The sequence below is a fragment of the Cupressus sempervirens genome, chromosome 7 (genome assembly GCF_028749045.1).
Source record: "Cupressus sempervirens isolate cs-2001-9-10 chromosome 7, ASM2874904v1, whole genome shotgun sequence".
NCBI classification, from domain to species: domain Eukaryota; kingdom Viridiplantae; phylum Streptophyta; class Pinopsida; order Cupressales; family Cupressaceae; genus Cupressus; species Cupressus sempervirens.
The window spans coordinates 4,400,520-4,415,212 of record NC_143124.1 but is presented as its reverse complement, the minus strand read 5'-3'; positions in this window follow the sequence as shown (position 1 = coordinate 4,415,212).

Here is a 14,693-nt window from a genome sequence, read left to right as displayed (position 1 = left end):
ATAAGGTCCCTCAAGGATAATCTACAACATGCACAGAACCAACAAAAGATATATGCTGACAGGAAAAGGATTGAAAGATCTTTTGAGGTGGGAGATTTGGTATTTTTTAGGTTGCAACCATATAAGCAAAGCACCTTGAAGAGGAGTGGGGCAGAGAAACTTAAGCCAAGGTTCTATGGGCCTTATAAAATCATCAAGAAGGTAGGAGAGGTAGCTTATGAATTGGAGCTCCCACCAAACAACAAAATACATAATATTTTTCATGTATCTTGCTTAAAGAAGGTTCTAGGCCAGAAAACTATAGTATCTACAGAATTACCACCTCTTGATGATGAAGGGAAATTAGTTTTGATACCAAAAGAGATTTTGGATACAAGAGAGAAAAGGTTGAGAAATAGGAGCATCATAGAGCATTTGGTCAAATGGAAAGGATTACCACTAGAGGATGCAACTTGGGAAGGAGCACATATTCTTGAGAATTCCAACCTTCATTTCTTGAGGACAAGCAATATTTGGGAGGGGAGGACTTGTCATGTCCCCTTTTCAAATAATTAAAAAATAATAAACTTTGCTAAGGCAGGCAGGCTCCAAAAAGGTGAAGTTCGGAAAAAGGGGCTAATCTTTGAAAACCAATGGACTAATAAATAAAAATTATTATTTAATTATATTTTATTAACCCCTCTTGGACGTGAGTTAGGGTTATGCCCTCTTTTAAGGGTGTTTGGAGGCATTTTGGGCTCATTCTAGAACTTGATTCTTGCTAATTTTCTTGTTGTTCTTCAAAGGCTGCCAAACCTGTGGAGAAGGAGACCCAAGAATGGGAGTTTGCAGGTTTCCAGGAAGGCTAAGGATGGGAGTTTGAAGCCATTCCATGTGCATGCTCATACAGAGTTTGCCTTTGTGCTGAAAAGTGTCGATTTGTGGGTTTTTGGGGTTATTTTTTGGTTTGAGTTTGGTGTTTTCAGTTGAGTGTTTCATATCAGTTTGGGTTGCTACTATATTTCAGACTTTATGATGTTAAAATAGAGCTGAATATATTTATTGGGTCATGATTAAACTTTTGAGATAGTTTATGAGTGTTTTTATGGTGTTTTCGAGCATTTTTGTGTTAATTTCGGGAGCCCGATTGAGCATAGTTTTGTCCTACATTTGTGAGCTGTTGTCTAAAGGCTATACAAATTTGGGAATTTCATTTTTTAGGCTGTTATGCTGCTGAAATTTCTGTAAAAATGTCCATTCTCATATTTATTAAAAAATTATGAAGTTGTAAAGTTTTTGGCACTAATTTGGACATACCCGATTTGGGTTTTATTGGGAAATTGGCAGATCTTTGTAATATTGGTTGTTTGATTTTAAAGGTTTGATTTGAGGCTGAAAATATCATGCAAAATCAGTAAAGGGACATTTCATAAACTCATGCAAGTTATTGAGAAAAAAGGCCTTGGGGGACATACTGATGATCATAGAAGGCATTCCTATTAGTGAACACACACAAAATTCGGACATACCTTCCATTTTGGAATACATAGAGGAAAAAATCAGCACCGAACTTGGTAGTAAACAAAGTTTAGATGCTAGTATTATGACAAGATTGAGTAGTCTCTCAGCGGCATTGGACTCTTGTACTCAAAACTTGCCAGGTTATGTCATAGAGTTGGATGAAGTTAGAAAGAGACATGAGCTATGCAATCTGAAGATGCAGAGTTTCATCATCATTAAAAACAAAACTTTGGCTCAAGTCATCAAATCATTTAGAGTGTACAAGGAAAACTTGACTCAGCTACTCACAGCACCTATAGATCAAAGAGCAAGCTCAGGAAACATCAGTGATCATAGTTAAAAGTTAGAAGTGCAAGGTTGTCTCAAGTTTTTATTTATGTATTATGTAAAAAGGGTCAACTTTAGAATTAAATTTGGTTTTGGTCAATGTCTTAACCTTTTCTAACTGTAGTTAAGCAATGAAAGTTAGAGTTGGTTACAAACTCTTCAGAGTAGCCTGAACTCTAACTTTTTGAGTAGTTATGAACTTGAAAGGTTAGTTATTCTAGAATAGCTATAAATTCCTAAAAATCAATGTAATAAAGGACTGTTTTGGACTTGAAGACAGGGAACACTTATGCTTTGATAACAAAGAAATTTTTGGAAAGTGTGTACAATTGTTGTTTTTGTAATCAGTTATTTCTTACTTTCTTCGTGCAAGGAAATAAAGGAAGTACATTTGGCATTCTCTTTCTAATGAATCTGAATTATTGAAGTGTTGATTCGTCTATGAGTATTTTCATGGTATGGTGTGAGTATTTGTGGATGGTTGAATTAGCATTGTGTCAATGATAATTCTCAAGCATAGTCCTTGATTGCTCTCATTAATAGTTTACATTGTTTTTTTTATGGAAACACTTAAGTCGTGTGGTGCATGCGATCTCAGTGATTTTCTTTTTATTTTCTAAGTTCAATCCTTTATTGAAAAATCACAAATTTTATCTTATGAGGGAGCTGCCCCTCTCAACACAAAGGAAGGTTGGATATCAAGGGCCTATCCAACTATTGGAGACATTGATTTTCCACATACTCCATTGGACCAATCATATATTATCTGGGTAAAAAATCTATTTACCAACATATTTTTGGTGACTCTGCTGGGGATACTAAATGAGTAAAGAGTGATAGTCACCTATAATGAAGCATGATGGTGCTTCCACATGAGAACATTTTTTCTATTCTCCAACCAAATCTTGGCTTCCAAGACACCTAAGAGGATATTATTTCAGAATTGAACACTCTAGCTTAGAGGTGTAGATAAAGTGCACAACAATATCATCAAATAAATAAAGTTCTTAAAGAAGAAGAAGAAGAAGAAGAAGAGTTCGAGGAAATCTCGCGAAGAGCTCATATTGGTCAGAATGTTGTAGTTGTTGAAAGAATAGTAGTTATCCCTAGAAGAAATAGGCAAAATCTTGGTCACATCCAGGGGCAAATAAATAATAACCACTAAGCTGGCTGACAAACCATATACTCAAGTGGACAGACAAAAAGGTCTATTATATGAGGATTTTGAAGCCCTTTGGAAGTTAGATTTCAAGCCAGTTACTCCCAAGAAGAAGAAAAAGGTTAAGTCAATTAGTAGGCCATCTTCACCACCCAAGGCTACTGTTTCTCCTACGGCCTTTCAAGCCTTGATCCTACCAGGTACCCTTGTACCTCTAGCTATAAATTTGCAGCCTTTGAACATCATTCTCCCAACTATGGCACATCAAGCATGACAACCACTAGTCCCATGGGGAGCTATTATTGGTCCTTTATCTTTAGGGAACCAATTACATGACATGCCCATTGGCTCCCGAAAAATTCTTCCTAAGTTTTTTGGGGATGGGAAAGTTACCATTGATCAACACATCAGTGCATTTTTTATGGCAAGTAGGGTTCTTGCAATTCAACATGAAGATGTTTATGTTCATCTTTTTGTTGAAACACTTATAGAAGCCATAGCTGAATGGTTTGGTCAGCTACTAGCTAGATCAATTACTTCATGGGTAACCTTGATTCAAGCTTTTGAAAGGAGATTTAAAACTGCCAAAGATGAAAATTTTCTCCTTTCCCTATTGACTCAAATGAAGAAGGAAATTCATGAGCCCATGCAAGAATTCATCACTCATTTTAATCAAATGGTAAATTGAATTCCTATAAAAAAAGACCCACTGAACAAAATCAAATGACTTTCTTCATTAGTGCTCAACCTTCTGATGTAAGCTTTCAAATACGAAGGGTGAGACCTCCTTATTTGGCAAACTTTGGCTATCAAGGTGGAGGATGACTTTCTTAGTTTAGGAAATTAGAGTCGTGATCTACAAAAGGGAAAAGGTCAACAAGCTCCTGTCACTACCACTTATCCTTTATATTAGAAATTGGCTAATGATGTGTTATAGATTAAGAAGCAATTACCCCATAATCCTCTGCCTCTATATCAAGATATCCCAAGGAGGAATTATATGCCATATCAGATAAATAGACAAACTAAATGGCTACCCCAATCAACACCAAGATTAGCCATCGAGCATCCCGCATCATCTAGTAAACAAACTGCTATGTGTGATTTTCACCTAATGACAGATCATGATGGTGTAAGCTATCCCAAGATGGCCAGATTCATGCAAATGCATTTGATTGCAGATAAAATAGAAGAATATGTAGCTCCTAAAGATGTAACAGAACCTATTGCTAGGACCTCTTACATAAAAATTTTAGAATATGAATTTGATGATGAGAAAGCTGAAGATATCAACAATCATTCTTACAATGTGGCTACACCAACTTGGAGACAAAGATGAGAAGAGAAGTGGGCAAAAGGAGAAAAACAGAAAGCTTCTAATGAGACTACTAAGAGAATTCTATCTCAAAAACATACTCTGAAAGAACCTTCACAATCCAAGGAGATAGATAAAGGTAAAACTTCTCACATTATTGAAGACTCTTTTGATTTTATTGATCATTGTAAGAAGACCAAAGTACAAATTTCTCAATTAGACTATCTAAAAGCCAACCCACATCAATTAGAAAGGTTGATTGAATGTATTGGTAAAGGCATAGGTTCACTTAAGATCACTATCAACCATGAGTCAAGAGTTTCTCCAAAAGAGGAAGATAATTTGCAAGGGCTCATGATTGAGAAAGAATCATTTGTTGCAGCTTCTTTGTTAGATAAACCCGATCCCTTCTATGTTTCCCTCTATATAGCAGGATGCAAGTTAAGCAATTGTATCAATGATTCAGGTGCATCTGATAATGTCATGCCTTCAAAGGTGGCCCATGCCCTGGGTCTCTCATAAAAAAACCATCAGGAAAGGTATATTCTATGGAGGTGAAGCAAGTTCCGCTAGCTCGTGAGTTAAAAGATGCTCAAGTAACACTTTCAGCACATCCTGAAAAGAAGTGAAAATTGAATATCTTGGTTGTTGATATCCCAGCTAGTTATGTGATGCTATTGAGTAGAAGTTTTTGTAAAGATCTTGGTGGTGAAATCAAGATGGACATGTCTCATGCTCTTATCCTGATTGGAGATAAAAAGTTTAAACTCAATCTTGAACCTAAAGCTAAATATACAGTTTTGAAATCAAATGAACCAAGGGCAAAAATATTGTATGTTGATACTGGACATGGAACATATATGATGACATCCACTAAAGAAGATTTAGTTCAGCTTCTTATGCCTAATATAACTAATGAATTATGGTTAATGGAGTTTGATGGAAGTTCTTCTTCTGGTTTAGGTGCTGGGATAGTGTCGGTATCACCAAAAGGAGAGAAATTCTTGAAAGCTTATAAGTTGGCTTTTGAAACTACTAATAATACCATACAATACAAATCTCTTCTACTTGGCCTTGAGTATGCAAGAGAAAAGGGAATCAAACAACTTAAGGTATCTGGAGATGTAGAATTAGTTGTTAACTAGGTGTAGAGGAAATATCAAACTAAGAATGCAAGACTAAAGGCATATAGAAATAGAGTATGGGATGAGATCGATAATTTTGATGCTTTTTCTTTATCTTTTATTCCTTGTGAAGAAAATTCCAAAGCTAATGGTCTCGCAATTTCTACCTCTCTCATGATTCCTCATCCCGAGTTCAACAAAGATGATTACACAGTAGAGATGATTCATAGACCCAGTGTGCTTGATAATGATTAACACTAGCAAGTTTTTAATGATGATGCACAAATCATTGCATTTCTTGAGGGAAGGCCTCCGTTTTTAGATTTGAATTTTGAAGGATCACAAAATTTTGATGGAACATGAAGAGATAATCTTGAGATTATTTAGTTGCAAGGTAATGGTATCCTGAGAGGATTAGTCACCCTTGAAAGTTTTTTTGATAAGGAAGATAAAAGGAAAGAGAAAGTTGAAGATACTAAATCTTCTAATTCTCTGGGTTATGAGAAGGTAAACATTAGTTCTAAAGAAGTTCCCTAGATGGTCCTAATAGGGAGGAATTTTTCGTCAAAAGAGAAAGAAGAATTGAAAAATTTGCTAAAGGCTTACCAAGATATTTTTGCATGGGGTTATGAAGATTTGAAAGAATTCATGAATGGAAAATTTAAACATTAGATTCCACTAAAACCTAGTTCAACTCCCTTCTGACAAAAATAGAGGCAATTCAATCCCAAGGTAGCTTATGCTATATTCAATGAAGTTGATAAAATGCTTAGAGTGAGGATTATCTATCCTATACACCATTCAACATGGGTAACCAATATCATCCCAGTCAAGAAGAAGAATGGTGAGATAAGAATATGTGTCAATTTCTAGAACTTGAATCAAGCATCACTCAAGGAAAATTATAGACTCCCTGTCATGGATCATATTTTTCAATTGGTATCTAGTTCAGAGCTCATGTTGATGTTAGATGGTTTCTTTGGTTATAATTAGATCAGTGTAGCACCAAAAGATCAATATAAAATAGCTTTTTCCACTCCATGGGGTACCTTTGCCTACAATCATATACTTTTTGGTTTGATAAATGTTAGAGCTACCTTTCAATGGGCAATGGATCACTAATTTGCAGATCTCAAGAACAAGATCATTGTCATGTACCTTGATGATCTTACAATGTTTTCCAAACATAGAAGAGACCACGCACATCATCTAGAAGCTATCTTGCATCAATGTCGAACCCATGGCATCTTGTTGAATCCTAAGAAGTCTATATTTGGAGTGACAGAAGGAAAACTACTTGGACACTTAGTTTCCAAGGAGGGTATTTGAGTAGACCCTAAAAAGGTGAAAGTCATCCAATAGTTATCACTTCCCATGAGTAAAACAAGGGCCAAGTCTTTCTTTGGGAAAATAAACTTCATAAGGAGGTTTGTACAATACTTCTCTGAGATCACAAAGTCAATTGTAGATATGATGAAAGGGAATGCAAATTTTAAATGGATGAAGGAAGGTAAGGCTTCTTTTGAACAAATCAAGATTGCAATTGCTAATGCCCCTACCCTTTCCTATCCAGATTTTTCTAAAGATTTTCATTTTTATTGTTATGCATTTGAAAACACTTTATCTGCTATACTTACCCAACCTAATAAAGACAATATTGAGGCCCCAATAGCATTCATGAGTATCCCTCTTACGAAACATGAATTGAAATACTCTTTGATTGAGAAGAATGCATATGCTCTAGTCAGAGCAATGAAACAATTCAATTTTTACATCCTGAACTCTCACTCCAAGGTGTTTGTTCTTGATTCAACAGTGAAGACTATTCTAACACAACAGGAGATTGATGTGAAAAAAAGGGCCTCCTAGATAGCTAAAGTGCAAGAATATGATCTCAATATCAAACCTACAAAGCTTGTTAGAGGAAAAAGTTTGTGTAAAGCTATCACAGAAGGATCTTCTAGAGATGAAGAAGAAACAGAGAAAGAAATGACATTAGTTCTATTCATTGATAATGTTGATGAATGGTTTTCCAATATTGCCTATTTTTTGACTTATGGAGAATGCCCGCTTCATTTATCACCCAAGGAAAAGAGGACCTTAAAACTGAAATCTACGAAGTAAATTATCTATGGTGACATGTTGTACAAGAAAGGGATAGATGGTACCTTCCTAGGATGTGTAGATTCTGAGCAAAGGAAGGACGTGCTTCAATTGTTTCATAATGAAGCATGTGGAGGTCATTACTCAGCATCAGTAATAGCTTATAAAATCTTGAGAAACTTTTTTATTGGCTTGGGATGTTCAAAGATGTAGAGGAAAGGGTCAAGAGATGTGACTCTTGTCAATATTTCAAAGGAAGAGTCCAATTAGCAGCACTGCCCTTGAAGCCAGTAGTGATTGAAGAGCCCTTTCAAGAATGGGGTTTGGAATTCATCAGTCCTATTCATCCTTCTTCCACTACTGGACACACTCACATTTTGATGGCAACTAACTATTTTACCAAGTGGTTGGAAGCTATTCCAATGAAACAGACAACTTCAGAAGTGGTGTGCAGTTTTATCAAGCAAAATATTTTGGTTAGGTTTGGAGTTCCTAACAAAATTGTTACCGATAATGCTACAAACTTCTCATCTCAAGAGATATTAGTTTTTTTCTATCAATATGGAATCATTCTCTCTCACTCCTCAGATTATTTCACACAAGGAAATGGTCAAGTAGAATCGAGCAATAAAAATATTATGACCATTGTGCGAAAATTGGTAGATGTCAATCAAATATCTTGGCATAAACACTTGTATGATGCACTTTGGGCAGATTTTACTACTAAGAAGAGAGCAACAAGGTTATCTCCCTTTGAGATCTTGTATGGAACTGAACCAGGTCTCCCTCATCCTCTAGAATTATCTACCTTGAAGTTACAGAATGCAATTGAGAATCATGAATTCAAAGATGCTCTTGAAAAATGAATGTTGTATTTCACCAAGTTGGAAGAAGAGAGAGATGTGGTTGTAGACAGAATATGAGAACATCAGTCTTGAATTAAAAAAATTTTTGATAAGAAAGCTAAACAAAGAGTCTTCCAAGAGGGTGATCTTATCTTACTTTGGGACAAGCGTAGAGAGCCAAAAGGTCTACATGGAAAGTTTGACTCTTTATGGAGAGACCCATTCCAAATTAAAGAGGTATGTGGACAAGATTCTTTCATCTTATCATATCTCAATGGTACTTAGTTGCCCTTTCCTTACAATGGGCAACATTTGAAGCATTATCATCAGTAAGGCATGCAATCCGCAACATTGTACATATCTTAGTTAAGAGTTTTTGTTGTGCCTTCCTTTATTTTATGCTTGGTTGTGTTCTCATTTTTGGTGTGCTTAGTCCCTTTTTCCTGGATTTATCTCCTTTTTGGGTGACTCTATAGCCCTTTTGATAAAGTACTGTTATTTCTTAACTCTAGGTTCATTTAGTGTCCTACAGAGTCCTTCTCCTCAGATAGAGCCAGCTATTACCTTAACATTTTATAGGGAGGATTAATTATATTAATTAATCAAAAAGAGACAGATTAGCCCTCAAGATAAACCAAACTTTCTCTCTCCTTATACTTTTCTCTCTCCACGTATTCCAACTTGTAGAGAGAAGTTTAGGGTTTGAGTTTGAGTTTCCTTTCTTTCATTCCATTTTCTCTCTGTTAGTATAAAACCATGGACATAAATAAAAACTACATGCAAATATAACCAATAACAAAAAATAATAGATCACACAAAAATGAACACAAGACACCAAGATTTAATGTGGTTCACCCAATCCTTGGGCTATGTCCACCAAAAAACAAGTCCAATCTTATTACAATCCAGTGATTACAACCTGATCACAATCAATAATCCCTTAGAGCTCAATACCGTCGCAAGAACCAATTTTGCATCACACTATATTGAAAAATACCTAACCCTAAACCCTTTTATACAAGTATTTTATGTTTTTTTAGGGTGATAACATGTCGGCCATAAATTAGCCATAACTTTAGTGGTGAATCTATGAATAGTACCAAAAAGTATGGAGTATGTACAATACTTTCCTAATTAGTCCCCATAATCTAACAATCTCTCACTTGGGGACTGATCAGGCTCCACACTAAACAACAATCTCCGACTTGGAGACTGATCTTGTAGCAATACCACTACCACATGGGGCTTCCACTAGATCAAACCACCCTGGACTCTACTGTTCTTTTATTCATGTTCAGTCTAAAAGACCAACCGAAGCTGAAAAGGAGTTTAGCTTCTCCCTTGTTACAACCTTTGTCAACATATCTGCTGGATTATCGTTTGTATGTATCTTCTCTAGCTTTAACTGTCCATCCTCCAAAACTGACCGAATGAAATGGCATCGCAACTATATGTGTTTGGTCTTAGAATGCAGAGCTGAATTCTTGGCAAGATGAATGGCACTCTGACTATCTGTGAACAAATAATTATCCTTCTAAGGATGTCCCAATTCTTCCAAGAAGAACTGAAGCCAGATCATCTCCTTAGCTGCCTCTATAGCAGCAACATAATCTACCTCTGTAGTAGATAGAGCATTAATCTTCTGTAACCTAGAAACCCAGCTCACTGCTACCCCACCAACAGTAAAGACATAACCTATAGTACTTCACCTGGTATCAATATCCCCTACCAAATCTGAGTCAACATAGCCTTGTAAATTAGTAGTAGAGCCTCCAAAGTATAAACACTTATTGGATTTTCCTCTCAAATATTTGAGAATCCACTTGATAGCATTCCAATGCTCAAATCCTAGATGACTCATATACCTGCTAACAACTCCCACTGCATGTGCAATATCTCGCCTAGTGCATACCATAGCATACATCAAACTTCCTATAGCTGAAGCATAGGGTACCTTGGACATCTTATCCTCCTCTTCATGTGTCTTAGGACACATCTCTTTAGTCAATTTCAAATAACTAGGTAAAGGTGTGCTGACAGCTTTAGCATTCTCCATAGAGAAACATTGCAACACCTTCTCAACATAATCAGCCTGAGATAGTGTCAATGTTCTATTCTTCCTATCTCTACAAATATTCATACCAAGGATTTTTTTTTCTACCCCCAAATCCTTCATAGCAAATGCATGTGCTAACTGGCATTTTAGCCTCTTAATATGATTCATGCTAGACCCAGCTACAAGCATATCATCAACCTATAAACATAAAATAATGTAGCTATCATCATCCAACCTCTTAAAATGAACACAATAATCTGAATGACACCTTTTGTAGCCATGCTCATGCATAAACTTGTCAAATTTTAGATACCATTGCCAAGGTGCTTGCTTCAAGCCATATAAACTTTTCTTCAATTTGCACACTAAGTTCTCCTTACCTTTGACCTCAAATCCCTGTGGTTGAGCCATATATATTTCTTCATCCAAATCACCATGAAGCAAGGTTGTTTTAACATCCAGCTACTCTAAATGCAAATCTTCAGTAGCCACAAGACTTAAAATAGTACGGATAGAAGTCATTTTAACAATAGGAGAAAATATCTCATCAAAGTCAATTCCCTTTTTCTGTGCAAATCCTTTTACAACTAACCTAGCCTTAAATCTTTTCTTACCTCCTTCCTCTTCTTTCAACCTGTAAACCCACTTATTCTATAAAGCCTTTTTACCTGCAAGCAACTTCCACAAATCTCATGTCTTAATCTTTAGGAAAGAGTCCATTTCATCTTTTATTGTAGACTCCCACTAAATCTTAGTATCCACCTGCACAACTTCATCATAACTTTCAAGTTCACCAGCATCAGTAAGTAAAATAGAATACAAAGAGGGAGAAAATCTTTGTGGAGGTCTAATTTTCCTCATTAACCATCTAACATTCACTGGTGTGTGTTGTATCTATTGTTGCAATTGTTGCACATCATGAGGAATGGCTAGAACATCAGCTTTTGGAGTATCATCCAGCATTACATAATCATCTTCTTTCTTCTCATGTTGCTGCAACATATCTTTGTACAACACTTTCTCATTGAATATGACATCCCGACTTCTAACAATTTTATGATTTTCAAAATCCCAAAGCCTATAACCAAATTCATTAATGCCATATCCAACAAAGACACATTTCTTTGATTTTGCTTCTAGCTTGGTTCTATTTTCAGAGTCTATATGAGAAAAAGCTTCACAACCAAATGTCTTGAGAAAAGAATAACTCATTTTCTTACCAGTCCATGCCTCCTCTGGAATACCACAGTCCAAAGGAGTAGAGGGACCTCTATTAATCAAATATATTGTAGTATTGATAACCTCCATGCACATGTGTAAGGGAAACCCATCATGCAACCTCATGCTCATTGCGCACTCCATTATAGTCCTATTCATGCGTTCAGCCACTCCATTTTCCTATGGAGTCCTTGGAATAGTTTTCAATCTACAAATACCATTAGTAGAGAAATAATCTTTAAATTCACAACCACAATACTCACCACCATTATTAGATCTGAGACATTTTAATTTCTTACCAGTCTCATTTTCAACCAAGCATTTCCATTTCTTAAAAGTTTGAAATACATCATTTTTCTGTCTAAGGAAATAAACCCATACTTTTCTAGTTGCATCATCAATAAATGTAACATAATAAAGAGAGCCACCAAGGGAAGATACCTGAGTTGGTCCCCATACATCTGTATTCACAAGCTCTAATTTCTCCTTTTTGTTTTTCTTTCCAGTCTTTACAAAGCTCACTCTCTTTGTTTTTTCATACACAAATTTCATAGAAATCCATATTAACACATTTTAGACCTGGTAAAACTTTTTTTGAATGAAGTACTTTCATACCTTTCTCACTCATGTGCCTAAGTCTATTGTGCCACAGCGTTGTATCAAAATCTATAGCACCTATTTGTTCTCCCTGCTCAACTGCAGTAATTATTCCTGAACATTCATTTTTCTCTGAAACAATCAAAGTAGAAGGAACAATATGACCTGTACAAGGATATAAGGTGCCTACTTTCACACCTTTTGCTACTACAAGGGAACCTTTTGAAACCTTTCAATTTTTATCATTAAAAGTAACTACACAACCCTCATCACCAAGTTGCCCTACTGAAATCAAATTCCTACTCAGCCTTGGAACATGTCTTACCTCATGTAGTAGCCAGTGATTCCCATTCTGCAACTTAATCTTAATTTTTCCCTTTCCAACAATCTGACAGGGTTCATTATCCTCCAAATAAAAAATCCCAAAATCCCCTTGGACATAATCAATGAAATAACCTCTATTAGGTGTAGCATGAAATGAAGCACCAGAATCTAAAACCCATGAATCATCAATACTTTCTAAAGATAGAAGCAAAGCATCCTCTTCGAATTTGTTACTTACCACATTTTCCTCCTTGTCTCCATCTGATTTATCCCCTTCATTTTTTTTTCGATTCTAGCAATCTTTCTTTTTATGACCTGGTTTCCCATAGTAATAGCAGTCATTCAATCTTGATTGAGACCTCTTCCCCTCTGACTTTTCTCTTGATTTCACACGATTTCCAAAGTTACTTCATCTTTCAATTGTTCTGCCCCTACTTTGTGCATTCAAAGCACTTCTTGATGTAGATCCACCTGAGGATTTCCTATGAGTTTCCTCACTCAAAACAATACCAATCACATCATCATATTTTAGGGTACTAGATCTAGGAATAGAATTACTCACAACCAATACCAAGCCATTCCAGCTTTCAGGCAAAGAACACAAAATCAAGAGAGCCCTAATTTCTTCATCAAAATTGATACCCACAGAAGATAACTGACTAGTAATAGTATTAAACTCATTTAAATGATTTGCAACAAATCCACCTTCTACCATTTTCATATTAAATAAATGCTTCATGAGAAATACCTTGTTTGAAGCGGAGGGCTTTTCATACAGTGTCGCTAGGGTTTTCATCAACTCTTTTGTCATCTTCACTTTTGTAATATTAAATGCCACTGATGGTGTTAGGCATAATCAAATGCTTCCAAGTGCCTTTCTGTCCAAAAGATCCCATTCAGCATCTGACATAGTTCCCTGATTCTTGGCTTTGCCTTCCACCAGCTTCCATAAATCCTTTTGATAAAGATAATCTTCCATTTTCATCTTCCATAACTGAAAGTTTTGCCCATTAAACTTGTCAACCCTTAGCTTACCCTCATCTGCCATCGCTCCCACTCAACCGTGAGACTTTCTTGCAAAGGATAACTGAAAGACAATCTCGCTCTAATACCACTTATTAGGATAAAACCATGGACATAAATAAAAACTACATGCAAATATAACCAATAATAGAAAATAATAAATCACACAAAAATGAACACAAGACACCAAGATTTAACGTGGTTCACCCAATCCCTGGGCTACGTCCACCAAACAGCAAGTCCAATCTTATTACAATCTCGCGATTACAACCTAATTACAATCCGTAATCCCTTACAGCTCAATACCGCCACAAGAACCAATTTTGTATCACACTATATTGAAAAATACCTAACCCTAAACCTTTTTATACAAGTATTTTATGTCATTTTAGGGTTATAACATGTCATCCATAAATCAGCCATAACTTTAGTGGTGAATCTACAAATAGTGAATCTACAAATAGTACCAAAAAGTATGGAGTATGTACAGTACTTTTTCGATTAGTCACCATAATCTAACACTCTCTCCCTGTACTTTTCTCTCTCCACATACTCAAACTTTTAGAAAGAAGTATGGGTTTTGTAAAAAAAAGTGATTGAAATGATAAAATATAATAAAATGAAATAGCATGAAATAATAGATTTAATTCAAGAGAGCAAGAAAAGTTTTACCATACAAATGATACAAGATCAATGGAGCAATACCAAAGAGGAAGCAACACAAGAGACAAGGATTTGATAAGGGGAAAGCAAAGAAAACCCCTTGTGAGTATTATGAATGAGGCAAAAGCCTAAGAATGAGAGAGAGAGAGAGAGAGAGAGAGAGAGAGAGAGAGAGAAGAAATGCAGCAAAATAGCTCATTTACAATAGCATCAAAAACTTGATGTGAATAATGGAGACTAGATGAAAATGAGAGAGAGAAGCACCTCTTTTAAAGAGATGAGAAAGGAGTTGCATGTATTTGCATGTGTAACTCCCATTTCTATGAATGCCACATTCATAAAAGGTGTGTGCAAAGTGTCAAGTTCCTCTTAAGGAGGAATATCTATTTTCCTTATTAAAGAAAATACAAAAATGAGTTGTCCTCACAAGTGGACAATA